At 36.8% G+C, this 27,210-nt stretch overlaps 2 long non-coding RNA genes across 2 annotated transcripts; one reads left to right on the top strand and one right to left on the bottom strand.

The window, feature by feature from the left end:
- Positions 1–1,946: 1,946 nt before the first annotated feature.
- Positions 1,947–18,642, bottom strand: LOC137468525 (uncharacterized). Its single transcript, XR_010996020.1, has 3 exons — positions 18,591–18,642; positions 9,507–9,659; positions 1,947–3,300 (listed from the first exon to the last, which is right to left on the bottom strand). It is a non-coding gene; the product is annotated as an uncharacterized lncRNA (long non-coding RNA).
- LOC137468526 (uncharacterized) lies at positions 14,433–25,610 on the top strand. Its single transcript, XR_010996021.1, has 3 exons — positions 14,433–14,699; positions 18,289–18,488; positions 23,969–25,610. It is a non-coding gene; the product is annotated as an uncharacterized lncRNA (long non-coding RNA).
- Positions 25,611–27,210: the final 1,600 nt, after the last annotated feature.

The following is a 27,210-nucleotide window of genomic DNA, read 5'->3' as shown; positions in this document are numbered from 1 at the left end:
AGAGTAGGTGTTGAATGTTTATAAAGCCACTTTTATTGACCCACTTCTAGAAAGGTAGTAAATAAATCAAAGCAGGAACCTACGAAACCCTTAAAATAGGGAAAGCAAATGCTCTGACCCAGAGATTAAAGAGTTTACACTGCCTAATTGTTGCTGTGATGTTTTGTTTTGTTCACTGTACCTGCATATTGCTAGGATTTACTGCTAGGATTTTGTCTGGTTGTAAGGTATCAACTTCAGAGTGTGGTGTTGGGAGTTTGCCTTGCACACCTTGGCTTTACTCATCCCCCTGACCTGAAACAAGGCAATAAGCTGAGCAGAAGGGATGACCCCACTTATTTGCCTAACTCCATTAAGGAAGAAGCATAAGGAATATGGGAAAAGCTGGTCAGGTCTGTGACACTTAATTCAATGGCAGTGCTGTTTAAACATGTATTGTATTAAGAGTTCACTCTAGAAAAGCAAATTGCCTACATAGCTGTAGGTTATTCTGGTCTGGAGGATCTGAAGTTCAATAAATAAGTTCAATGATACTTATGGTGTATAATGACACATATGACACATACAGTGTGATGATACAGAATGACACATAAAATGACACATGGTTCTTGGTTTAGACTAAGTTCTCTTGGTTTAGACCAACAAGGATGGCAAAGTTGCTGCACACAACAAATACTCAGATAGTAGGTGCCTGTACTTATCTTAGTTGGGAAAAATTTGTTCTGGAAAAATGTGTATAAGCTTCATGATTTGATTTTCCAGTCTCACAGGTATTGTTTGTATACAATGTTCAAGAAATTGAAGAGGAAAGCGGTTTGGAGCCAACTGAGTCTGTTTCTAGTACTGCTGAGGAGCCTTCACCAATTTTTGTACTTAAAGAATTATAAGTTATCATTAAAGGTACTGCACAAAAAAACCCCTAAGAACAAAAACAGTCTAGAAAAAAACAAGACTTCCAATGGTTTGCTGTAGAAGACTGCGCAACAGACACCAGCATAAAATAATGAAAGGAGTACACATAATTTAAAACTAATTAAATAACAATACTTGAAATAATTAAAAAAAGTATTTCTAATTCAGCAATCTATATATGGTCTCTGAGGTCTCGTGCTGGATACACACTAGTTACAAATAATGAGTGTGTGCTATAGTAAACAGACACTGGGGGAAAATATCCTAGAGAGAAATGGTTTCAGGTGTATTTTTCTTTCTATCTGTACTATGCAGTAGAAAATTCTGATAGACTGTCAATAATCTGAAAATCTTTGAAATAAGTGGTGGTTGATAAATTAAAAGTGAACAACTAATCTATTAAAAGGTAAATACATCTATCATTTGGTATGCCAGTCTATTTAAGTTCAAGTTTTCCTAAGAGTTCTACATAACCATTCAACTGTTTATTATGTTTAGAAAGGTGACAAGAAATACAGTAGTCTTCAATATATGTATTTCTAAGGTACAGCAAGACATCCTCCTCAGAAAGTGGTTACAGCATAACATAAATCAACTTCAAACTCATAAAAGCACTAACTTACAGGTATTTTATTTCCATAGGCACATTTATTAGTATTAAAATTTTACAATACCATAATACCTCTACTGGCTCATCCTAAAGTAATAAAATGATAGGAACACTATTAATAAATACAGATCTTACAGCAGGCATTTTCTAAAAAAGTGTGACTTTGAACCCCAGATATTGTACATTAAGAATTTTAACTGCAGTTCAGTACTTGTTTCTAAGTCATAGACAAAACTACAGCAAACAGGTATTGCTTACTCACATAACTTCAGTGTTGCTCATGATGACTAAATATTTTTACAATTTTTCTGTTAGAAAGATATCCTTCAGCAAAACTGAAAATCTGTATGACATTGATTCTATCCCTGCAGATGGTTGTTCTGAAACTCTTTAATGTTTTGAAAAAATATTTTTGGTCATATATTCTTTTCAGCATGTTATTTTAAGTGCATATTCAAATTAAAAAGTTTTATCAGTATTTCAGGAATTGGGTCTTCAATATTGCTAATAATCAAGTCTATTGTCACAGAAATATCAGATATTATTGGAACTTTAACAAAAATAGCTAAGTTTTCAGGGTTTCTTAACTACAGAAATAATAGTCTGGAATCTGGCAGCTTTCTTTTACTTTCCCTCTTTACATTTTTCTGCTTTTTCTATTTTGCTCTTAGGAATTCTAGCTCACTGAATTACATTCATCTCTATCAAACCTCCATCAAATCCTCTGTAGAACACTCCAGATGTTCTTCACCTTTACGTAACATGCGCTTTTCCAGCTGTTCATTATTGGTCTTCATGACTTCATTTTGACAAAAACAGATAAAGAAAAGGGCACTTCAGGGGAGGTGTTTGATATTAAACTACAACAGTCATCAACTTAATATATTTTGGGAAATTTTCATACCATTTGTTTACCTAATACATCACTGTGGGTGGGATTCATCTCACCTAACTTCTAGTCATATAGTCACGCCATGGTCTTCTGGAGACTAATAAGTACATTTCGATCATCAATCACTTGACAAAATTCTACTTTGGGAGGAGATGAACCATGCCCAAAAAATTCCTATCCTACCCACTTACTGATTGTAAAGGCTAAGGTGATTAACTCAGATACGGATGTCGGATTTGAAAACATCTACATTTCATCCCCGTGTCTTGTGGAGATATAAGAAATTCTAAAGCTCCTGTGTAGATATTTTGGGATTAGCATGTCTGGAGTGTGAAGTGGTGCTGACATAAGGAAGAAAAACAGCAGAACAATCTGAACAGTGGCACGGCTCAAATTTTTTGGGGGCATTTATTTGGCTAAAGTAATTTCAAGTGTTTTCTGAAATGCTGACATTTGTTCTTATGGATGGGAAGACCGTCTGTTACACTTGCATGTGGCAGTGCAAATGCACTGCTGCTTGACTGGAGTTTGCCATTTTGAGTGCAAGATGAGAATAATCAAGCAGAGATACAGGAACCTCGCTCTTCCTGGCGAGGCCAAACTCCTCAAGGTAACAGGCCACCCTTTGTGTGAATTGGCGCAGATATCCAAAGAGTCCGCTCTTCACTGGTCTCCTGAAAAACCAGCCTTAAGTCACAAAATATCAGCCTTCAGGTTCTTGCAAGCCTGTCTGCTCTGCAAACATCTTTCCAGAGGATCTGCTGTGATAATAGCATTCTGTGCCTCTGGTCACATCTTAACACTGCTAAAGTCCTCTTGCCACCCTCTCCCTCCTTGCTGTAGAAGAGACCTCTCTATTGGAATGGAAATTATGGTGAGGCAACTTCTGAGTGAAAATAAAATGCAAATATATGATACTGTGAGCATTATCTAGCAAGTATACAAATAAGCATCACCATCTGTGATAGTTTTTTCAAATGTGATTTTTAGGATCTGTTTTATTTTTTGTTTTGAGTGAAGCACAAAAACTGAAAGTTGTAGGGAAATCTGGCCCGAAGTATTTGCCATCAGTATATATATTTCTTCTTTATAAACAACATTCACTTATATTTCGTTTAAGCACTTTCCTCTTCCCATTCCCTTTGTCAAAGAAAATCAGTTGACTGGAGAGAAAGGATGGTAACTGTAAGAACAAATTGGCATGGTATTTTGCAGATCAATATTTATTTTTCTTATTCAATGCATATTTTATTGTTAATTGGATGTTGGGCTGTTCCTGTTTGGAAATATGCAAATATTTCTGAACTTTTTACAGAGAAATAATAATAAAACCTAATTTTAAAAAATGCATTTCAATATATGTAGAAAAACAAATCTATAGTTTAGACTTTGGACAGATGGTCCGATTTGGTGCAGCTGAAAAATAGCACAATTAAAACCTAAATATTGTATGTTTCCACACTGCATGTGTCAGAGGTCAAATGTAGGCATTTATTTTTAATTTTGCCAGAAGATCTTGTCTAGTGCACTATATAGAGCAAAACTAAGGAAGATTAATGCATATTCCTGACTAAGTATGATTGGAACTTTCTGCTGGCATTTATACATAGGTTTAAATTCATTAAAATATAACTATCTAATATTTGTTTTATATGACTGAATTAATTGCATTTGTAAATGTTAACACTCAATGACAGGTCTACACAAATCACCTCATTAAAATACAAGTACACTATGTGCCTGAACTCTTAATTTTAACTCGTTTTCAGATAACATCAGCATAACTGCTGATGTTAAAAACATTAACCTATTCAGAAGTTTACTTATTATTTCCTGTATATCCTTTGTTACCAATAAAGGAATTATTAAAGAAACAAAGAAACTGAGACATCAAACTGGCTGGACTTTGAATGACAGCTACCAGCAGTAGAAGAATGTGAAGATACAGTTTGGGAAATGATTTCTCTTGTCCTAATTGAGAAAAGAATGAATACAGCATGCAGAAATATAAAGGTTTTCAAGATTGCGAAAGTTATCAGGAAAAAATATGAATGTCTTTCTGTTCACTCTTTTGTAACCTTTTGACCAAACAAAGACAAACTAAAGCAGAATTTAGTTACTATGGCATTTTGGTGGCAGCACTTTTTATGAGACACCCTCTTTTCGTGTTTGCAGGTGATGCCTGTTTTTGCACTTTACTGCCTTCCGAAGATGTGTTTCTGTTGCACAGTCTGGCATGTATAAATTACGCCCAACATGTTTGGTTGGTTGGTTTTCCCCTCCTTTTTTTCCATCAAAGGCATAAAAAAAAAAAAAAATCCCCAAATCCCACGTCTCCTTAAATCTCACTGATGTTTCCAACTTTATCACTTTCTGATTATCCTAGAAGATTTTCAGATGAGAAACTGTGTTTTTTTCCAAGTATGTTAATCTTTTGTCTAGAGAAAAATACAATTGATTCTAAAATACAATTGATTCTGAGTCTCCTGAGGCAGGTTTGGTAAAAAAATCAATAAGCCCTCTTTCCCCATGTGAGTGATATTTAGGCAGATGATCATATGCTCTGAATAAACACAGAAGAAAAGCTGGGTATTTAGGTTAGCAAAGGGAGAACAGTAAGACTCAGATTCAAAATTATTAGCCAAGCCCTCCTTCTTAAAGAAAATGCCTAGGGAATTGTAGTGCCCAAGAGGTACATGCAAACAGATTTCCAATTGCTAATTCTTGCTCCAAAGAAAGCCACTTTTTTTTTGCATGAGACTCAAAATACCTATCTTGAAACTTTGAAAATACTGAGCTGCTTTGGGGCTTTAGACTTTACGGTATTGTTATTTCTAACCTTATACCTGGCTTTTACAATACTGATACTTTGCATCGTGTCCTCTGATAATACTAAACAAATACATTTTAAATGATATCTGTGAAGTGTGATGTAGAGAAAGCAGTTATAGTACATTATTACTCTCTCACAGCTCTGCTTTAAAGCTAAAAGTGTAGACAATGTGCTAATTTAGATTCTACCTACATATCTACCAAACTGCTTAAAATTTGCAGTATACTTGCTTGTTTTATTTATAAAATTCTCCTGTCTAAGGAAATCTCTTTGATCAGCTGGAAAAATGGAATAAAAGATTCAAAAAAAAAGATTTGTGGACACAAAATTTTCAAAGAATCACTGTGTCATTAATTTACATAAAATTTCAGATTCATTTAGGAAAAAAATGACAAATCAATGCTGAAAGCATGTTTGGTTAAACTATTCAAAACCTTCTGAGATAGATGCAAAGATCAAAACTGGTTTGCTGCAATTAAAAATATTCCAGACATATTCTTAATAGGGCAAAGATGCAAAGTTGTCTTCATATACCATTTATTTTAATCTACAATACCTGGCATTGTTATTTATGCAATTCTTACACACTCCAACAAATCTTTGTTTACCTACACTTTTCTTTTGTTTCTAAAGGCAAAAATGTGAACTGAATTTTGCAAGTCCATGGAGAGCAGACAAAATCTTTGATGCATGTGATTCTGAAAAACTTCAAACTGTATGTCATGCGTGATTTTTGTGAAAGATTATAAGTGATCAGTTTTGAAAGTCTAGTGTTTGACACAAATATTGGGGACTTCAGAATTATTCAATAGGTTCCTATTATTTAGAATCACCACTGAATGTTTTCAAGTGTTATATACAATCCTGAATGCTAAGTCTGTTCAGAAATGTTTGGAGAGGCAAAATTTGAAAAATAAAAAACAACCAAACAAAACACATAATGAGTCCAGAGACAAACTTGTCAAATGTATATCTGTAGGGAGAAAAAGACCCCCATCCGTTGCATATTGTGTTGGCAGCATATCCCTACTTCTTTAATGGCCTCAAAAGAAAAATAATTCATTTAGCTTTTCTGTACTGCCATGTGTTAGTTAATGTACAGTATTGCTTTCAGAGCAGACTCTTTATATTAACTTATTGGTTTTCCCAGATTACAGCCAAAGGGATATATATGAGAGAAATAACCCTTCATGAAGCATTGTGGCATTTTCAGTTAATATTAAGTTAAGAAGTTAAAGAGACATACACAAATTTAAAATATTTTTCTATTTATGCAGAATTATTTTGATCCATTTTGAAGCTGAAATACTTTTTCGTTTATCTCAGTCAGTTAATTCATGCTTATTATGCTAATTTCCCCTTCTGAGTACTTATTTACATTTGGACCACTAGGGCACATAAACCAGATTTGTGATTGTTTTCCTTTAAGAGATAGTTTATTACAGCTTTACTGCACATGTTTTCATACTGAATTGACTGTAAGAAATCAAAGAAATCTGAAGAGTTTGGTTTGTTCATAAGAAGTGAAAAGTTCTTGACTGATGTCCTAAAAATTAATCTGGATTTTTGGAGCATGTTTTGTAATCAACTCTGTGGAATAGAGCAATGGCTTCAAGTGGTGATATGTAAGACATGTCTTATTAGGTTCATAAGTTTACCTAATATCAAATATAAATATTTTTTCTTTTTAAAGCACTGCAGACATGTTAAAGAATTAATTAATTTCCCCAGAATTTTGTAAGACTATTCTGTATTTCATTCCTCATTTTCCTGAAACAAAAGCTGCATCACCAGTGTTGAAAAGATTGATTTTTGGTGTGACAGAGCTATCACAAAAGTGTTCCCCCATTCTCAACCATTTCTAAAAATAAATGTGAAAACCTTACACCATTATCTAGTAACAATATAATAAGGTGATCACTATGTGAGATGAGCATGTAGACAGCTGATTCCAAGACAAGTTTTTTTAGTTGCTTGGTCTGTTCTTTAACTGTGTTACCTGTGTGCTGGTCATAATGTAGGTGGCCTTCTCGGCATACTTTCTGACTTACAGACCTAACACATCTCATGACTGTCAATATGGATGTAATATGTGAAATACAAGATCAGAGAAATCACATATTTTGTTTTCCCAATAATTTTCTCCCAACCTCCAAAAATTTGCAGCTTAAACAACTCCCAGAGTTACAAGACAGTCTCTTCAATTGCTAATAATATCATATCTTTAAATTATGTTTTCTGTTTCGCCTGAAAGGATCCTACTGTACCATGCTAAATTAAAAATCCTGCCACTGGCCAAAGCTGGGCCTGTCAGCAACACTGGTAGCAGCTCTGTGGTAACATATATACAACAGGGTAAAAACTGCTGCCCAGCAACTGGGAGAGAGGACTGAGTGTGAGAGAAAAAACTCAGACACCAAGGTCAGCAAAGAAGGACAGGAAGGACTCCTTCATGTGCTGGAGAAGAGGTTCTCTTGCAGCCTGTAGAGCAGATATCCTGCAGGCTACGGAGGGCCCCATGCCAGATCAGATGAATGTGACCCGAGGGAAGATGCAGGCTAAGGAGAGAAGCTCATGCAGGAGCAGTTTTTCTGACAGGACCTGTTACCCTCTAGAGCATCCTGCATTGCAGCAGTCTGTTCCTGAAGGACTGCAGCTTGTGGAAAGGTCTCACACTGTAGCAGTTCCTCAGGAACTGCAGCCCGCAGGAATGACCCGTGTTGGAGAAGTCAGTGAAGGACTGTCTCCCATGACAGGGATCTCATGCTGGAGCAGGAGAAGAGCATGAGGAAGAAATAGCAGCAAACACAAACTATTATTAATTGTTTGCATCTTTTCTTCTCCACCCTTCTGCACCACTTAGAGGAGTGAGGTGGTAGAAGAGGTGGGAGTGAAGTTGAGCCTGGGAAGAAGGTAATAATTGACAAGCAAACTCCCTGTCCTTATCTTGACCTATGTGCTTTGTGTAGCATTTCCTCCCCTTGTCCTGTTGAGGAGGGGAGTGATAGATTGTCTTGATGAGCACTTAGTTTCTATTCAAGGTTAATTGATCACAAGCCTCTTCCCTTGCTTCATTGTCTCCACGTTAAATAACAGACGTTTTCTAGATGGTGCTGTAGAAGCGGGGGAAAGAAGAAACTCAGAATAAATTGTTTGCAAAACCTTCCAAATACAATATCCAAGTTGCTTATGTGAGACTTAGACTTCATGGGGTTTTATCGAAATAGCAATGTAGTGGGGTGAGGAGGCAATGTTATCTCCAAACCCTGAGCTTGAAGATACTTGGTTCTGGAGCAGGATGACAGAAACTACTATTTACAATTCAAGTAACCATGTATGAGAAATCAAATGTCAGTGGCCATTATTTCTTTCATGCTCACTTGAAAAAAAAATTGGCAGGATGGGATTTCTGTCTAGAGTTTAACTCCTGACTTGTGTCTATCTGGAATGATGTGCAGAGCTCTTATGTGACTGTTGACTTCGTGCATCTAGAAAATCACAGGTCATGAGTTGGATTCATGTTATAAAATATGTTAGAGATGAAAAGCACTGTATGAGACTTCTGTTGGGATCTAGGGGAAGACTAAACTTTGTTCAGACCTATTTCTTGCTCCCTGGGAGACAGCCCAACTAACCAAGACACACAAGAGTAATAAAGTGTTTCTGCATTGCCCTAAATGTAAAGTATCATAGGGCCAGAGAATGAGAAAATAACATGAAATTTATTTTCTAGCTTAATAGTGAGTATCCACAGCTAAGAGACTTTTTTTTGAGGTTCTGTTCTTTGTCTTAGAAGTACTAATATATTCCATTTTCTAATATAGAAAGTAATTGGATGAAAGTAGAAGGAGTCCAGTATCCATAACTATTTCTCTTTGAGCTTAAGGACTACCAAAAGAGGCTCCTCTGCACTTGTGCTCCAGCTGAGGCCAGCAGTCTGTGTTTCAGGGTTTGCCACATTTGCCATAGGTACCCCAGCATGTTTTCTGTATCCAGCCCTGATTTGCCAGCTGTCATATATGAAAGCACATTAAGTGAATCCAGATAAGTCCTATGAGTATCCCTAACATCACAGCAGGCTTTATGAAAGAAGTGCCTGGATGAGATAAACCCTATACAAACTATTTAAAGATGCTTTACATAACACTGTCATACTGTAAAAGTGACCCAGCAATGGCAGTAGAAATTATGACACATCATAATTGTTCTACTCCTCTGTTGCCAGTTCTTTTCAGCACATATTAGGAAGATGTTCTTACCTAGAAGAGGTACAGCCTCTTCTGCCTTCTCTTACTGCAACCATAAATTTATTTTCTACATGCCTTCAATCTTTACTGAGGAAAGCAGCTTAAATCACTATCTCTTTCTGTAAGTCATGATCAAGCCATACCCTTCATCTGTGAAGAGGCAATCTGTCAGAAAAAAATATGTGAATAACATATATGAACTTTATTTTCCAAACACTCCTCATATTCTTTAAATGTTCAAACCTAAAATAAACACCATGGCACCACTTTTCCGTTTGCTACTTCAAGGAACATCCCTAATTGCAGTGACAAAATATCACATCAGAAAACATAAGATTTGTTAAGGAAAAAACATAAATTCCCATTTTATTGTCTCTTCTGATAGCAAATCTAATAGAAGTCCTGGAGAAATTCTTAAAGCACCTAAATTTTATGTGTGCTCCAATAGCTTTTCTCTTCCCCCAGGGAGGAAAAACTACCTCACTAAGAGATAGTTGTGGGTCTTGAGACTTATTGTTAGTTCAAATATAAATCACCATTTTTATATGAGATGAGAAATCAAGTTCTAGTCATTTTTATATGTGAAGTTTTGAATTTGATAAGTATACAAACCAGAGTCCAAGGGTATTTTATAAACTCTTACTTTAATAAGTTGAATAAATTGCTTTATACTTTTAAACCAGTAGAGATTTTTGATGTATCAAATATGTATTCTATCCCTCTTTTTCATCTCATCATTGCTTTTGTTCCTAAGTATTATGGTTTCTGCTGTCTTCAGTACACCATTATTTGCTGGTATACTCAAATAAACAGTATTTTGATAAGTGTATATTTTTCAATAAACAAGCTTAATCACCTCACATGTTTATTTTTACCTGTAGCTCACAAATACCCGTGACAGGTTTATCTGTACATAGTTTTGCTGGAAAGTTGAATGTGAGCCAGCAGTGCCCTGGCAGCCATGAAGACCAACCCTGGGCATCAGGCACATCATGGCCAGCTGGGCAAAAGGGGGGATTGTCCTGCTCTGTTCTGCGTGGGGGCGGTCTCACCTCAAGTACTGGGGCAGTTTTGGGTGCCACAACATAAAAAAAAGGCATAAAGCTATTAGAGAGTGTCCAAAAGAAGACACAAAGATGGTGAAGAGTCTAGAAGGGAAGCCTTATGAAGAATGTTTGAGGTCACTTGGTCTGTTTAGCCTGGAGGAAACTGAGGGGAGACCTCCTTGCAGTCTACAACATCCTCATGAGGGGAAGAGGTGGGGCAGACACTGATCCCTTCTCTCTGCTGACCAGTGACAGGACTCAAGGGAATGGCATGAAGTTATGTCAGGGGAGGTTTTGGTTGGATATTAAAATATTCTTCACCAGAGGGTGTTTAGGCACTGCAACAGGCTCCCCAGGGAAGTGGTCACAGCACCAAGCCTAACAGAGTTCAAGATGTATTTGGACAATGGTTTAAGGCATATTGTGTGACTCTTGAGGATGAGTCTGTGCAGGGCCAAGGGCTGGACTCAATTATCCTTGTGATTCCCTTCCCAGCTAGAATATTCTATGATTAAACTCCCTTAAATGTTAGGGAGCACACTGTTGCTTAGTAAATACAGATTACGCTAAAAAGAAGAGGAACCCTTGTTTTCTGTTTGGTTTTGGTTGTGTAGGTTTTTTTACATTTCCACCTCATTTCAGGAACAGACGGAAATATTTTGCTCTTTCTCTTTCCTGGATTCTGCATCTGGATATATTTGATTTCAGTCAAGGTGCTGGATATTATCATGGCTATGGAATGGTCCCATGGCCACTGCAGATAGCAGAACAGGCTGCAGTCACTGTGGAGGGAAGTCTGGGTCTGACCAGCATAAGCAGTAGAAGCAGCAGACCTAAATTTTCATGTCTCACCAGTCCCTCTCTTCCCCTTCCATTCATATCACTCTTTTCCCTCTTCCACGTTCCTTCTCATGGCAGAGGCAATTTGACTCCAGCCCCAGACCACCTCTTAATCCTTGTGTTATCGCAATTTACCAACACCACCAAAAAGCTCAGAAGAAATTTTGGCAAACATAGCAATATATTCTATTTATCCTGAGGTGGACAGTGAGTGGAGATGAAGAAGGTACCTTCTTAATGTTGTAGACACAGCGCTGTAGCTCCAAAGCAATGCACCCACTCAGCACAGCTCTGTGCTACATTTGGGTCTTACAAGGGCTGACAACAGTAGGACTGTACTTACATCTTTCAAAGTGGTAAGCCTTTCCTGTCAGACAGGATTTTGACTCTATTTTGACTCAGTCTTAGTAATAAGCCTTTGTGGCTTACAATTCTCTACTGCCATTGTATGGTGCAAGGGCACAGTGGCTAACAAGTACCATTACATGGTTCATGTCAGAGTGCTTGTAGATGGCACTATGAGGACAGGGTCAGGACAGGGACAGGGAGGCCCTTGGGCTCCGACAAAATTACCCGACCCACAGTTATGATCCTCTTCCTTCACAGTGTGTGTGGCTTTTAGCTGATGCTACCTGTAATGTGAGTCCCCCAAAGGAGACTGATGAAGGAAAACCAACCAGACAGCATAATGGCCAAAGAGAAGAAACTGTGGGAAGTTCTCCTTGTCAGGATCCTTTGTGTTTTCTTTCTTGAAGAAGCTTGATTGACTTGACAGTCAGCCACACCCATGGCTGACGCTTGAATACAGCCTTCTCTGTTATCTGTTCTTCCAAGGTGTAATCTGACATTCCTGTATGGGGATGTACAGGTGGAGCTGGGATAAACATTCAGAAAATGTGCATTTACATCCCTCTTCTACCAATCTTCCTCTATTTCTCTTGAAGGATGAAAAACAAGTAAAAATAAAATAGAATAAATAATTTTTGTCTGAGATTACATTTTCCGACATTCCCAGGTCAAGATAAAGTGGCTACCTAAGTATAATTTACTTCCCCCCCACAGCCAGGGACCTCAGCCCTGACCTGCCAAAAGACCACCCTCTACAAAAACAAAAGTATAATTATACTTCCATGTTACATCGGTCACAGACTCTTTCAGAGGCTGTCACCTGTGTAGATATGTGTTTATTTTGACATTATATTTTTGTGATCTTGTCTGCTGTGTAGTTGGAAAGAAGGAAAAAACTTTAAAAAAACAGAAGACTTTTCAGTTCAGTTTATTCAACTGCCACAACAAAGTGTCTTGAAAAGCTTATCAAGGCTCTAAGGTTTTCTGTGGATCAGCCCTGTGTTGTCAGTAACCTTGCTTCTACACTTTGAGATATAGAATAATGTACATGAATTGTGAACTTAAGATGTTGTAAACAAGTGATAAACAGTTTAAATGAAGGGAGTAAAGGTGGCACACAGATTCTGCTCTTTTCAAATGTGGAAAATATTGCAGCCCAAACTAGATCTGCCAGTCAGTGGCTCTAAGTCTCTTGGTGAATCTGCCACCTAAATATACCTGCATCTGGGCCACTTTTGCTGTGACTCTGTCAAATCTTATTATTTATAAATTTAAATATTTAAAATGTATAGGTGCACATTGGACTTTGGGTCTCTCTTCTGGAATTAAAGACATAAATAAGTAAAGGTCTTACAAAAGTCCTTTAGAAACTACTACATTTCTATGTATTTTTCATGTTTAGGTCATTGCAAGATGTAATGCAAAGCAATTATCTTTAACATGCCTGGAACAACAGGGCAGTCTGACATCAAATTGATGTCATAGATGATAACAATCTCTCTCCAAATAATGAAACCAGCTAATATCATGACAAATTTTAAATTTTACCGACTTACTTATTTTCCTCAGAAAGCAGACTCTTACAGGAAAATGTTTTGCGAACTTTTTTTCAATCCTTCCTACAAAAGATTCCAGGTAGTTTCTTCATTTGAAGACAGATACCCACCTAATCACAAACTAAAAAATACTGAATAGATTCACTGGTATGCTGAGCTGGCTTTTTGCCATTTCAATAAAAAATCTATTGTGGAAGAAAATTTCTTCTGATAGGATTTTCATTAAGATCTTCTAGAACTGGAGAACACAGTTCACTCTAAAAACTGAGGTATGATCTGTGAACACTGTCTGCTCCAAACAGAGTAGAAGATGTATGCGTAGTAGGAGCCCATGGTGGGAGGGAATTGTTTCCTAGGTGAGGAAACAGCTGCCAAGCAGATGAGTATACCTTAGCACATAGAACATTTTAAGTGGTGGCTGAATTTAGAGACTTTAATCTACACACAAACAGCTGAAACAAAGGTGAGTTCATTGGCTGAAAGCCATTGTTATTACTCTGCCATACTACAGCTGTTATAGTATGTAAAACAATTTTGGCAGCTCCAAATTGGTTCCGAATGTAAAAAGTTACATTACTGGAACTACCAGTAGTGTTGCTCTGTTGATACCATGCTACTTCTTGGCAGTCACTTCAGAGAGATGGAAGAGGGAAGTTAAATTCAATATGTTGGCTTTATTTTTATTTACTTAGTTTTAATCAAAAGATGCTTAATCCTCCTGGTCAGTGCTGAGGAAATGCTGGGCTGCTGAAATGGGCATCTAGTAAATTCTGGTGACCTGACATATTTCATAAGCTCACTTCTGAACTGACCATTGACTGAGTTTTATACTGTCCTCATAGCCATCCTTTGATATACCTTCTATACCTGCCAAATTAATGAGTATTCTAATATTTTATTCCCATCTAATCTCTGCTGCAACTCTTTCTTTTCAACATGCAAAATGACTAATTTTCAGTCATACCTTAGTATACAAAGATTGTAATGACACATATTTTAACTTACAACTTTATGCTGTAATTTCAAAATCATTACTTTGCTTGCTATTCTTTCATAGCTCTTGTATTATTTGTACTATTATTGTGAAAGACTGACAATTTTCTGCTGAACATAATTATTAGTTAATGTTCATACACTATATAAGTGAAAACATTTAGTCCTACAGATTCTTATATAAATAAAGTGTTTTCATCGCTGCAGTAAGTTTTTAAGTTTTAAAATGGGACTTTTATTACATATGTGTGATTCAATTACAGACTCATTCTGGAAAGAAGGAAGCTGATGGTGGCAAAGGGTGAAGAGTTAAAGTAGTCCTAGAAATCAAAGAAAGAAAATCCCAAACTCTTCAGCTTTGAAGCAAATTGGAAAAAATAGCACACACTACCTCATGATGCTCAAGCAGATTGGATGCACCTGTGAGTGATACAGAGAAAGATGTCTTTATTGACTAATGCTCTGCATCATGCCTTTTGAGAACTCTACCTTCAAACCCACACTATTCCTCTTAAACCTCATTTGAGATGTCAAACTCCTTTGAGAGAGAGGGAGGTTAATTCCATTTTTATATTAGGCACCTGGGCTTTGAAACAGATATGCTTTATATGCTATTTGTATTGATGTTGAAGTTAGGAAAAATATTTTATTTGTGGCTACGATTAAGTTATTTTCAACATATTTTTTTTAGTACAGTGTTATTAATCTTAGTAAAAAGCAACAAGGAGAAGAGTTCCTCTGGATGACAACCACATTTCTGGCCTTTTTATTTTCTTCCCTCATTTTCCATTTTCCAAATTCTCTACTTCTTTTTTTGACTTGTATGCCTCCCTTTAATTTCTTTGTCATTTCTCAAAAAATGTTCATCTTCTCGTACTTCCTAATCACTTACCTAACCATGAAAGCCTTGTTTATATTGTCAGTGTAAACATAGTAGAGAGGGTTAATTTTGTCCAACTTCACATATGTTGGTGTAAAGAAATTTATAAGAGTTCTACTTTTTCTATGATTTTGAAGATAAATTCCTTTATTGAATCAAATGTTATTGAGGCAATGCTAGCTTCCTGGTCTAGAGAACTGGAATTTTCTACACAGAAAATTTCAATTACAATCAATGGATGGAATCGGGTACTTTTAGGAAATTGCAGGTCCAGTTCAGTTGCCTGAACATAGGTGTCTGTTGCCAGACTGATATAAATACTGATACCTGCATCCTTCTGTACACACCACATGGAGCATGAATAACATGCTAGATATCTGAATTAGCCCAATTCAATTCATCCTACAGTAAAATTCCAAAATGAGACAGATACACTGTGCCTCAGGTACCCCACACACATGCCTGTGCATGAATTAATTGCCCAGGATACTTTTAGGGTCCACTGAAACCTAAGTCAATCCATTCAGAACATTATGGGGAGCCAGCCAGCTCACCTTCAAGTAGGCATGTAATCTGGACAGCCAAATTGCTCCAGAAACTCTCCAGGATGAATTAACTAGGCTGAAGATAACTATAATCTGACTTTAATTTGCTGAATTTAGGCATTTGAAATTGCTCATTCCCAGTACAGAGGATTTGTCCAGCATTACACTTAACTGAATCTCATCCTTGACATTAAATGATTTCAGCCAGGCAAGATAAATCACACCCTACTCCATCATGAGCAGCAATGGAGTCCAGAGAGATGCATAAAAGGTAAGAATATTCACATCTTTCAGAACAACGGATTCAGAATTCTCCAGACCACGAAGATAACATTGCATCAATAACATCTGACTCAATTTTGTCTTCAAAATCATAGAATCAGAGAAAGGTCTGGTCTGGAAGTGATCTTAAAGCTCATCAAGTTCAAAACCTCCTCCACCCAAAGCAGAGAGGCTGTGCCTCTTTCTCAAAGATGACAACATCTTTGACAGTATTATGACCCAGCCAACGCATCATACACAAGGGCTTCAAAGGTCTAAGTGTGACTAGCAAGAGAGAGCCTTGTCAACAGCTAGCACTGTGCTCCCATTTTATGATTGTCTAGGTAAGTCTGAAGAAGGTGTTGAATCAGTGAAATTTAGAGATGGAAAGAAGTTCAAGGGGTTATCTTGTTCACCTTAAAGTGGGTGAAGTTTTCCTTGGATGTTCCTAATTTGTGTTTTTCTAGCTTGACTTAAAAACTTCTAAAGGAAGGGATTAATGTAACTTCACAGGCAGCTTTCTCTAGGACTTTGTCACAATAACAAGCTTTTTCCTAATATCTAGACTGATTTTTTTTTAAATTAAGACTTTTTGCTCTACTTTTTTCCCACAATAAGGGATAAAGTATCTTTATAACCATCTTTTATGTGGTAGAGTATGGCTGTCATGTTCTGCCTCAGTCTCTTTTTTTTTTTCCCTAGACTAAATTAATTCCCTCAACCTTTTCTCACAGGTCATGTCTTCTAAACCTTATCTCATTTTTCATGCTCTCCTCTGGGTTTCTCCCATTTATCTTTCTTAAAGTGTGATGTTCAAAAGGGGACACAGAACTCCATCCTCACTAGGGTAGGCTGGACAGAATGGTATTCTGTATTTTATGTGTACAACCCTGCTAATCCCCCACAAAATAAGAATACTTGGGGGTAAGAAAACTGTGCTATCAATTTACATTTATTTTTCAACTCATTATGAGCCCCTCATTCCTGTCCTACTTCTACATGGGCAGTCATTCCTCACTTAAAAAGTGCACATAAAATTTTAGATTAAAAAGAAAAAAGTGCTTCCAAATCTCCAGACTTCAACTGATTTCAGAAATGAGTGGGCAAACATCCCCACAGGGTGCAAAATTTGCAAGTTTTCATTAAGAAAAAAAGTTCTTCACTTTTCAGTAAAAAGAAGAAGGTACTAAAGATCAAAAGACAAATTCTACTTACTACAACCTGGTTTTCGTCATGTAAAATTTTCCAGCATGCTGTTACTTTCAGACTTATAATTACTTCTGGAAAGAAAAGGTGAGACAGAATGGATCATTTGACCAACTTAGGAACAAGAAGTTTAAAGAATTGCAGTGGACCATCCATTGAGAGATAAAAATGGTGTCTTCCATTTCATACTGTTTTTCATTTTTTTGGATATTGATCAAAATAGCAGCACGGTCTTCCAGAGCTTGTCTGGACAGGCAACTGGAGGATAAGAGCATTGGCTGATAACAGAGGCAATGAGCATCATAATATAGTAGGCAAAAAGAACAACAATATGAGGTAGTAATGGGAAAGACAATATTCTAGACCATCCACTTTCATTAAAGAAAATCACTCAGGTCTGAATATGGGGGTCAATTTCCAGACATGCCTTTATTTTTCAGAATTCAGCATGTTTAACTATTAAAGAACCCTCTTAAGTTTCATTAGATATCCTGAGTGCACCAAAGTCAATGACATTTTTTCAATTGACTTGATGAGAGATAAGATTTTACTTCCTGATCCACAGCCTTGAGGCAGCACAAGGTTTATTCAATTACAGGAACTTTACTGGAGTTATAATGGTCACTGCCTTTCTGTTATGCTGACAGTTTCCTAAACCCTGTGAAACCCTCTCTTTTCCCATTCTTTCTCTCTGTTTTCTCCCTCTCAACATCCTTCCAACTTCCAACAGTCATCTTCTCAGAATGAAAGGAAAAGGTAGATAGCTTTTGAAAACAAAAGAAAAACCAGGGAAAGGGAAGGGGGGTTGAGGGGGGGCAGGTAGCTGAGGTAATTATTTTCCTGCTTTAACACCACACCCTTAATGTGCAGCATGTGGTCAATAAATGAATGTTTGGGCTTTGATTTTGAAGCCCATATCCTCTGAGACATCTAGATCAACTTAAATGAACAAAAGATTCCTTTGAAACAGCAGAATTCTTCTGTCCCAGGATGAAGGAATGAAAAGTCAGGCAGGGACTTCTAAGAAGGAGTAATTTTGTACTGGTGTTTTAAAGTTCTATTGTGATTAATTTTTCCAATAGTTGAATACTACGAATTTCTCTCAAGTTGTGGATTTAGCTTGCTTATTTTAAATGCAGAGGACAAAGCTGAAGTGCAGGAGCAAGAACCTTTCCAGGCTTGACTGGTGCGGAATTTGGAAGAGCAGTGGGAAGCACAACACAGATCAGTTATCTCCGAGTTCCTCATCTGTGTTTTTAACCAGAAGGACCAGTCTCATGCCAGTGCTCCAAAGCTACTTCCACTGCCAGAATTAGCAGGTAAGCTGCCTCCTCTCCTGAATAGTCTGCAACACTAGCAGCTATTAAAAGAAATATGGAAATTAGCAGTTAAAGTCAATGAAGTCGATAGCTCCTACTTACCAAGTTGGTGCCTCGGTGATCAACTCTAACGAGGAAAAGCTGTAGTCAACTCCTTATCAACAGTTTCAGACTTGGCAGAGCTGGATTTTGAAGTGAAACCAAAAATCATGAGAAAAGTGACACATAGTTTAGTGTGACTTTACTTGTACTTTAACCTGAATAGGGCTGAAAATAAGTTGATGATTCACTCATATTGTGGTCCTCTTACTCCTTTCCCAAAGATGCTTTTTCAGTATAAAACACTGACAGGCTAGAGCCTAATACCAAGCTGCATTTAAAAATTGTTTCCCTGTATGTGTGTTTGTGCATGAACGTTCACATGAATTTATTGTCATTCCATCATTCACAGTGACAGGCATTGTAACTTGCTGTCATGCCATGGCACCTTACAATGATGTGAACTTTAATTTTTTATTAAGATAGTAAGTTACAGACAGTTAAAGATAAATGCCTTAGTTTAGTCAGCAATGAAATAAAGGCTGGCATGCCTGCAGTACTAACAGGTTAGCAGGGTTGATAGCAGCCTTTTGCGGTAATTCTCCATTGTCACTGATACAGTTTAACTGGTGGAAGTGCTCTTGCCCTCCTGTTACTTTATCTAAAGCCAAGTGGTATTAAGGATATTAAGAATCAAGAAAAAAAAATGTTCATTATAAAGCAGGAATTCAACCCAGATTAATGCAGATGTTTCAAATTTAGATATCTAGGTCTGCTCTAGTCATATGCATCTGTCTTTTATAATGTCTTTCTGAATAACTATTGAAGAATAATGCATTATAATTACAAAGATGCATAATAATTTTAGTGTAGAATGAATTGAGTGTATTGCACGCTGGAAATGCTTATTTTTCTCTGTTCAGTATAAAAGGGAACCTATGTTGAACCAATTCAGGCTTAAATGTCTAACTTTTGGAAAGCTAAGTAGATGAGTGCATTTTCACGTGTCTTAATAGAAGAATGCTCATTTTCCACCATTTTTTTCTCCATCCCTCTCACTCTTGGATTCATATTACTTTATATTTAACTGTTACTAAGCAGATGATCTAGGGTGGAAAAAAAGATCCTTAGACCCCAGGCACATTCTAAAGGAAAATGATTTTGTACACAAGAAATTTATTCACTTAATTTTTATTGCATCCCAACTTCTTTTTTTTTTCCCTGTATGAAAGCATCTTGTTTTCTCTAAATCCATTGTTCTTTACGTTAGAAATACATTAGAAATAGGGTATGTAGCTATTTCTTTTCAAATGATCCTCATAAAAAATTCTAAAAAAACAGGTTCCTAACTGAAATGCAAACTCAGCATTACCTAGGACAACAGCACCAGCAGTAAATGCAAGCCTGTGAACCAGGGGAAGAAAAAAAAAGAAAAAAAAGAAAAAAGCAAACCAACCAAAAAACCAACTCCCTTTGCTATAAATCAACCTCAGATTCAATATGAATCATCAAATTTAATATTGCCATGATCAGTATTCATTGAAAATAAATGATGCCAAATATGCTTTAAGAAAAAAGAAATCTGTTTAAATGGTATTAATGGTAAGGCATACTACAGCAAGGTGAACAACACTGATAATATTAAATTAACCCAAGAGGCTCCCTAATCAGGATCCCTATGCAGAAATCTGCTTGCCAACTGTCGTTCTTTTTCCCATTGGTTTAGTTAAGGGTTGAAGTTCTTCTTGAAGTTTCTTTTTTAATCATTAGATCCCGACCTTACAGTTTTCTCTGACTACTTTCCTTCAGGCTGTCTTTGCTCCTGTCAATTTAGGATTTCCAGGGAATTATTCTTCTTTGAAATGCATATTCCAGGCTTGAAATACTGGCATATGTACACTGTAGAGTAATTGTGGAGGCCAAATGTTTAATTACACATGACAGCTGGAGCTGTAGGAGTCCGAGGCATGCTTGAAAACAACTTATGCCCTATGCAGTCTTAACGAAAAGGAACAAAATAATATATATTTAGGTTTTGTGCCACATGGTAGCCGCTGTTCTCTCTCTTTTCACAACTGAGGGTGGTTTGCAAGAAGTTCAGCTGCTTTCACTTCTGTGTACTGTCTCTCTGAATATATACTTTTTTTTTCTCCTTTATACAGTCTAGGCACAAACTTTTAGACCATGCAATTCTACAAGAAATACTTGGAAATTTTGTTTCATTTTTTCCTGGGTGACAGAAAAAAGCTTTTCAGGAGGTTTTCTAACACAGTGTTAATACAATTTCACAGAACCACATTTGTAGAAATGCCAGAATCAATTATAATTTTAATTATAAAAGATATAAGCAGCATTTGTATTTTACCCTTAATACATGTGATTTACTCAGAAATTAAGCAAATTACCTGATTTCTAAGACTTCAGAAAATATTTATTTCAACCATCATAAATATTTTTCCACATTTGTAGACAGATTTAAAGACACATGAAAACACTTATTTAATTTTGCTGTCAGAAATTTTTTGTTCTTAGTGAAACAGAAGCTAAAAGTTATTTCCTATTATCAATATATCTGTTCTCAATGTTCAGCTCTTCATTTGACATAAATTAATCTAGTTCTAGTGAAAAAATGCCTGTGTTGGTTTAAGGCAGTTGGGGGTTCTGACTCAATATTTGACACATCTTTTTCCATATATACACACATTTTAAATTATTATTACATTGAATTATTATTGTATTTAGTGTGCAAAAGTGACTAAAATTTGATTTTAAAATTTTAGCAAATAAGATTTTCTTTGCGCATTGTGTGACATGAGCACATCTTCATTAAATTATAACATATTATGAAAGGGATATCCTTTCTATTTATTTTCTTACTCTATCCCTCCTTTACAGAAGACCAAGGAAAGATTTAATTTAGTGATACTGGTGTAAGTGTTTGATGGCAAAATAGCATGTTCATTTCTGTGGTGAGAAAAATGTATCACCAGTGCCCAGTTGAAAAAGATTTTTCCTTGGAAGGAGGAGTTAATAAGTATCTATGGCACTTTGATTTACAAACAAGCAAGCAAAGAACATTACTGTATTTTCCCCAATGTCTTTTATGTTAGAAGAGTAATGAGATTGAATTGAGAAATTAACTTTATAGGAATATTGTTCAGTGGAGTTTGGAATGAACCGCTCTCTATGGTAGGTTAAGAATGAGCAATGTTGTAACCGAGGAAGTTAAAATGAAACTCCCACCAGCAAATAACTGAGCACTTAACTTCATTGTCATGAAGCAGCAAGGTAACCAAACCTCTCTTAAAAATGTGAAGCAGAATTTAGGTTTTAAACTACCTTGTTTTTCTTGGACAAAGAAAGCTTTCTTTAAGATGAACCTGCTTGCTTAAAATGTGAACTCTTAAGCATGACATAAATTGTTTTGTGGTTTTTTTTTTAAATTATTTGTTTGTCCTCTGCAGTTCTTGTGCCCTTATTCTGAGAATTTGAAACAAAGAAATTTTGTGAAATTGTGCTAAAATTATTTCAGGTTTTCATGGTCTTTGATGAAATGAGAGATTTGACTCTGAAATTCCCAACTTGATAAGGAGAAAATTAGAAATACAGCCAACAAACAGTGTCACCCACTACTTGAAAGCCCCAAAATGAGATATATAAAAATCAGACTGTAAAGCCTCAAAGTCAGCTGTGGGAGGGAGACAGGGAAGGATACCATGATAAGCCAGAAAAATCATATTTCAAAAATGGCTGCTCCCAAGCCTCTGCAAATGTAGGCACAAAGACATCCATCAGTCAGTAATCTACATTTAGCAGGCAAAGCCATGGTCAGGCTCACCTGTACCTGCAGATCAGGAGGCCTGCATAGGTGAATATACACACTTGCTTACGCTTGTAAAGATCACAGGTATTTGGTATTTGAGGTGCATCAAAGGGCAGCAAAGTACACCTCAGAACATAACTATGATGACTGATCTCCTAACACTCTATCCAGGAAGCACTGAAGATGAGTGATGCTATTTCTTACCCTTTCTGCACCATTTCTGTAAGTAAACCCTCTACTACTTATGCTTTAGAAACCCCTATTTTACTAAGACTGCCCTTGTCCTACTTGCTGCAGTGTGACTATTTTATTTTACTTATGTAGGAGGCTGAGTTACTTGTTGGAGCTATGTCTCGTATAGCTGAAAGATTTCAATCAAGATCAGACAACAGTTTTGTAGCATTTTCAGTCTGACATATTAATACAGTAAGCTCACATAATACAGAATGCATGGTGTCAAACCAGAGTTTTTTCTCTTTTCAGGAAACTTGAAGCTAATTTGTTACAATAAAAAGTAACAGTTTTTTTAGCTAGCTCTTTGTGCTCTTTTAAGTTTTAACTTTAATAAAAATTAACATGAAGACAAAAGGTTTTTCTTAAAAAAAGAAAAAAAAATCCAAGGCTGAAAACAAGGGACATGGGAAATACTACTTTCAAAGTTTGATAGAGGGAAAAATGCTTATATTGTTAGTGTTGGAAGGGAGGATGCTCAATGTGATTGATGAACACATTTGTATCAACTGGACTGATTTTCAATAGATATTTTATTTCACTGAAATCTTCTAGACTTCATGAATAACACTTATTCCTTTGTAATGCTCTTTTTCCACTTTTGTAGATAATTTGAATTCTATTTTAAGTTTCCTATTTTAAGAATCAAGCGGCACTTACAGATGTAAACAATGTTCCTTGGGAAATACATGACAACATAAAGACACTGTGAAATGTTTTACTTCTAATAGGTAACATTATCTGGAGATGGGGAGTGAGCAGCTCTAGACTGGCTTCTAATTCAAACCAGGCATAAGAGTACATGTGTTGACCTATGGGCTTTGCCAGAGCCAAATAAGAACAGAGGAAGTGATGACTAGAAAGTGAGCTCAAACACCTGTACAGGTCACTGTTGGTCCATCATGCTTAACTAATTTTCCCCTGCCCTCTGACCTAGTTTTCCACAGTGCCATTGAGATTTATATCTTTCATCCTGAAAACCCTACAGCTGCCTGCAATTAATGAAACAAGCCTTAACTTTCTTATCTAATAAACTGAAGGAACAATTGTTTTATTATTGTATTGACAAATTATCCTATTAACGAGTGGCTACTGTGAAAATCAATTAAAATCTCAGCTGAAATACTTGAATATCACTGGAGAAGATACAAGGGGGAATTAAGTACTGAGTCCATTAACTGTTGTACTATACAGTTCATAAATTAAGTGTGACCAGCACAAAATCTGTGATTTGTTTGATAATTAGAACACAAAATTATTGGATGAAATATAGTGTGGCATGATATGGATTTAATTTTTTATTTCATAGAGGCTATGCCTATGTGAGTTACTTGTAATGTGTTTGAGATAAATTTCACTAGTTTCTCCTTCTTTCACTTTCTTGTAGATATTTTCATGCATTTTGGATGGAAATGACACCCTCTCATCCTCCAAAGTCTGTGAAAAAGCAGGAGTGGTATCTTGTATAGCCAGGATGGTCTGCCTGAGTGTGTACTAAACTGGGATCAGCTTGTTACAGACTTCCTGCGTGATCTGGGCTTGAACAAGCCTGCCTTTTTCAGAGATGTAAATTTTATTTTAAAAGGGGAGCTGGAAGATCAGACCAATTTCTGAAATATGGTCATGTGACCATGTGTTACTTGTCTTAAAGGGTAAAAGGTCTGGCCTGCAAGCTTGTTGGATTATTAACAAGAGAGATCATCATTGTATTAGAGTTAAGATATTTTGCAGAGAGCAACACAAGTTTCTTTTGATGCAAGCAGGGACTTGCTGTTATACCCAGGGAAAAAGATCCAACATCTTTTATTATAGGAAGAAGTAATACCTTTTTGAGGCTCTCTCAGTTGATAATCACTTGTACAATGTCTTGAGATTTAGTTCTGCCCTCTTGACACCCCTCAGAACATATAGTTTAAGAAAAAGTAAGTAAAATTTTATGTACTGTATAAAGTATACATTATACTTCAAATAATCTTAAACTACACCTTAAACTGTGCTTTGGGGAAACATAATCAGAAAAGGCAGCACCAGAGAATGAGAGACTTCTAAGGTAAATCTCTACTTTTCTCAAGTATATTATACCTAATGGAGTTAAACACTTCTAAAATCTTTACCTGAAATCTTTGGAAAGAAAGGTTTTACTTTGTCACTGATCTACTGCACTTGAAGATAGTGCAGGAAGGCATATATTTGGGTTATTTGGGGGAAGGAGAGAATGGGAGAGAGGTAAGAAAATCTCCTCAGGCAAATTTGGATAGCTGAGATGTTTTTAAAGCTTGTCTCTCTTGGAGAGTAGTGCGGGTGGCAGAAGCTGGGATTTGCTACACTATATGGAGTGAAAGAGAGAGTTAGATACACACATATATATCTTTATATGCATGTATGCATATACACACACATGTACACACATTTTTCTATTCATATAAATACACATGCAATGGTCTAAAGAAACATACTGAATAAATTTTGTCCTGTTCTCCTATCTCAATTAAACAACAAAGACTGTTTTCTTATGAAAAAAGGAACAAAGCAGTCCTGGCACTGGAATATCAGAAAATGAAAATGTTGAGAAACTGAAAACAGAAAGAGGAAATTAGAGCTATCGTGCACCAGTGAATCATTATAAGTCTCTCAGCTGCTCTTTGGCAATGGTTGCTGCAGGGAACTCTACAAGAACATGTCTCATTCATCACCAACAGCTTATGGGGGCTAACACTACAAAGAAAGCAAGGGAGATGGGTGGGTGGAAAAATCTGCTTACTGACAATGCTCACCATACAAATGACAAATTTCTCCACCTAGAAGTGACGGTAGTCCGTAATGTCACAGGGCCATGGAGTATGGATAGTTGCAAACTATCTTATACTTAGATGTCTGCTTTTCACAAGATATTGTACTGTAAAATGTTTTTAGACCATTTATGTACTACAGCTCTTCTTATCATCACTTTATTAGTGTGATTACAACCAGAAGCTCCAATTAAAACTGAATGCCACTGTGCTAGGTAGTATCAAAATGAACATAAAGTCCTTTTTGAAGGTCTTGAAAATTCTGTCGAGCAGATAGTATTTCTTTTAGGTTAAAGGTGATGCGTGTAATTCATAAAAAAAGCCAAAGTCTGTCCTTTTTATTGAATGCTTTTCCTAAGACTGTTATTTGAAAACTCATATATAAAATCAGTGCTAGAATGTAGTGATCTTTTCAGGCAAATGTAATCTGCAATGGCATGGAAAATTGTCAAAATAATGTGTCCTAAAAATGAAGGAATGAAAGAAACGTCTGAAGCTAATACAGGGTAAGAAACATTTGAGCCTAGAGAACAACATGGACAGAAAGTCAGATGACATAAATCATGGTAGCTGCAGTCAGTTGCAATAATCCTCTGCATAAGGTCCTTCAATTTGATCTCAGGAGCTTAGTAAAATCTCCTGACCAAACTAATGCAGTGCAGCTACTATTAAATATACATATTTCACTGTGGTGGTGAGCCATACAGGTTTGTAAAGAGCTGGGGTTCTTTTATAAAATAGAGAGAAATATTGTCTTGTATGTTTGGAGGATTTGTATATGTGCATAAATGTGGTATAAACCTATGGACATTGCTTCTGTAGTTGATCAAGTGCTTGCCTCCTAGCACCATTTTCCTTTTTTTTTAATGTACTTTTTAAGAGTTTGTGAGACAGTGGAAATTCTTTTTCAGAGTGAAGTGGAAGCTGTACGCATCTTTTTCTGCAAGGTTATTTTTATCATTGACTAGGAGTAATAATAATGAACAGCTGAAATTGTAGAGAGCCGTTTTGTTTACTATTGACATGTCTGAAGTCATTTGGAATATGCACAAGCCCCCCAGTAAAGAATTGATTGGATGGTTACACTCAGAGTTGCAGTCAACAGCTCGATGTCCAAGTGGACATCAGTGATGAATCACATTCCTTAGGGGTCACTATTGGGACCAACACTGTTTAACATCTTTGTCAGCAACATGGACATCCGGACTGAGTTAGCACCAGTTTGCTAACTGGCCAATGTTACCATGCTGTGTGGTGCTGTTTGTCATGCTGGAGGGAAGGGATGCCATTCAGATATGGGGTGGGCCTCTATGAACCTTGTGAAGTTCAAAAAGGCCAAGTGCTATGTCTTGCACCTGGGTTGGGGCAATCCCAAACAAAATACAGGCTGGGTGAAGAATGGGTTGAGAGCAGCCTTGAGGAGAAACTTGGGAGGGATGGTTGATGAGAAGCTTGACAAGGCCCAGCAGCATGCAGTCCAGAGCCAACTGTGTCCTGGGCTGCATCCAAAACTCCATGGCCAGCAGGGCAAGGGAGGTGATATCATCCCTCTTCTCTGCTCTCATGAGACCCCACCTGGAGCACTGTGTCCAGCTCTGGGGTTTCCAGCATCAGAAGAATGTGGATCTGCTCCAGCAGGTCTAGAGGGGTATTGCCAAGATGATCAGAGGGCTGGAGCATCTCTAACATGAAGATAGGGTTGTTCATTCTGGAGAACAGAAGGCTCTGGAGAGATCATACAGCAGCATTTTCAGTGCCTAAAGGGGGCCTACAGGAAAGCTGGAGTGGAACTTCTCAAAAGAACATATAATGATAGGACATGGAGTAATGACTTTAAACT

This window comes from Anomalospiza imberbis, chromosome 2 (assembly GCF_031753505.1).
Source record: "Anomalospiza imberbis isolate Cuckoo-Finch-1a 21T00152 chromosome 2, ASM3175350v1, whole genome shotgun sequence".
In the NCBI taxonomy this organism is placed as follows: domain Eukaryota; kingdom Metazoa; phylum Chordata; class Aves; order Passeriformes; family Viduidae; genus Anomalospiza; species Anomalospiza imberbis.
Note: the sequence above shows the minus strand (reverse complement) of the source record. Positions and strands in the feature narration are given on the sequence as shown.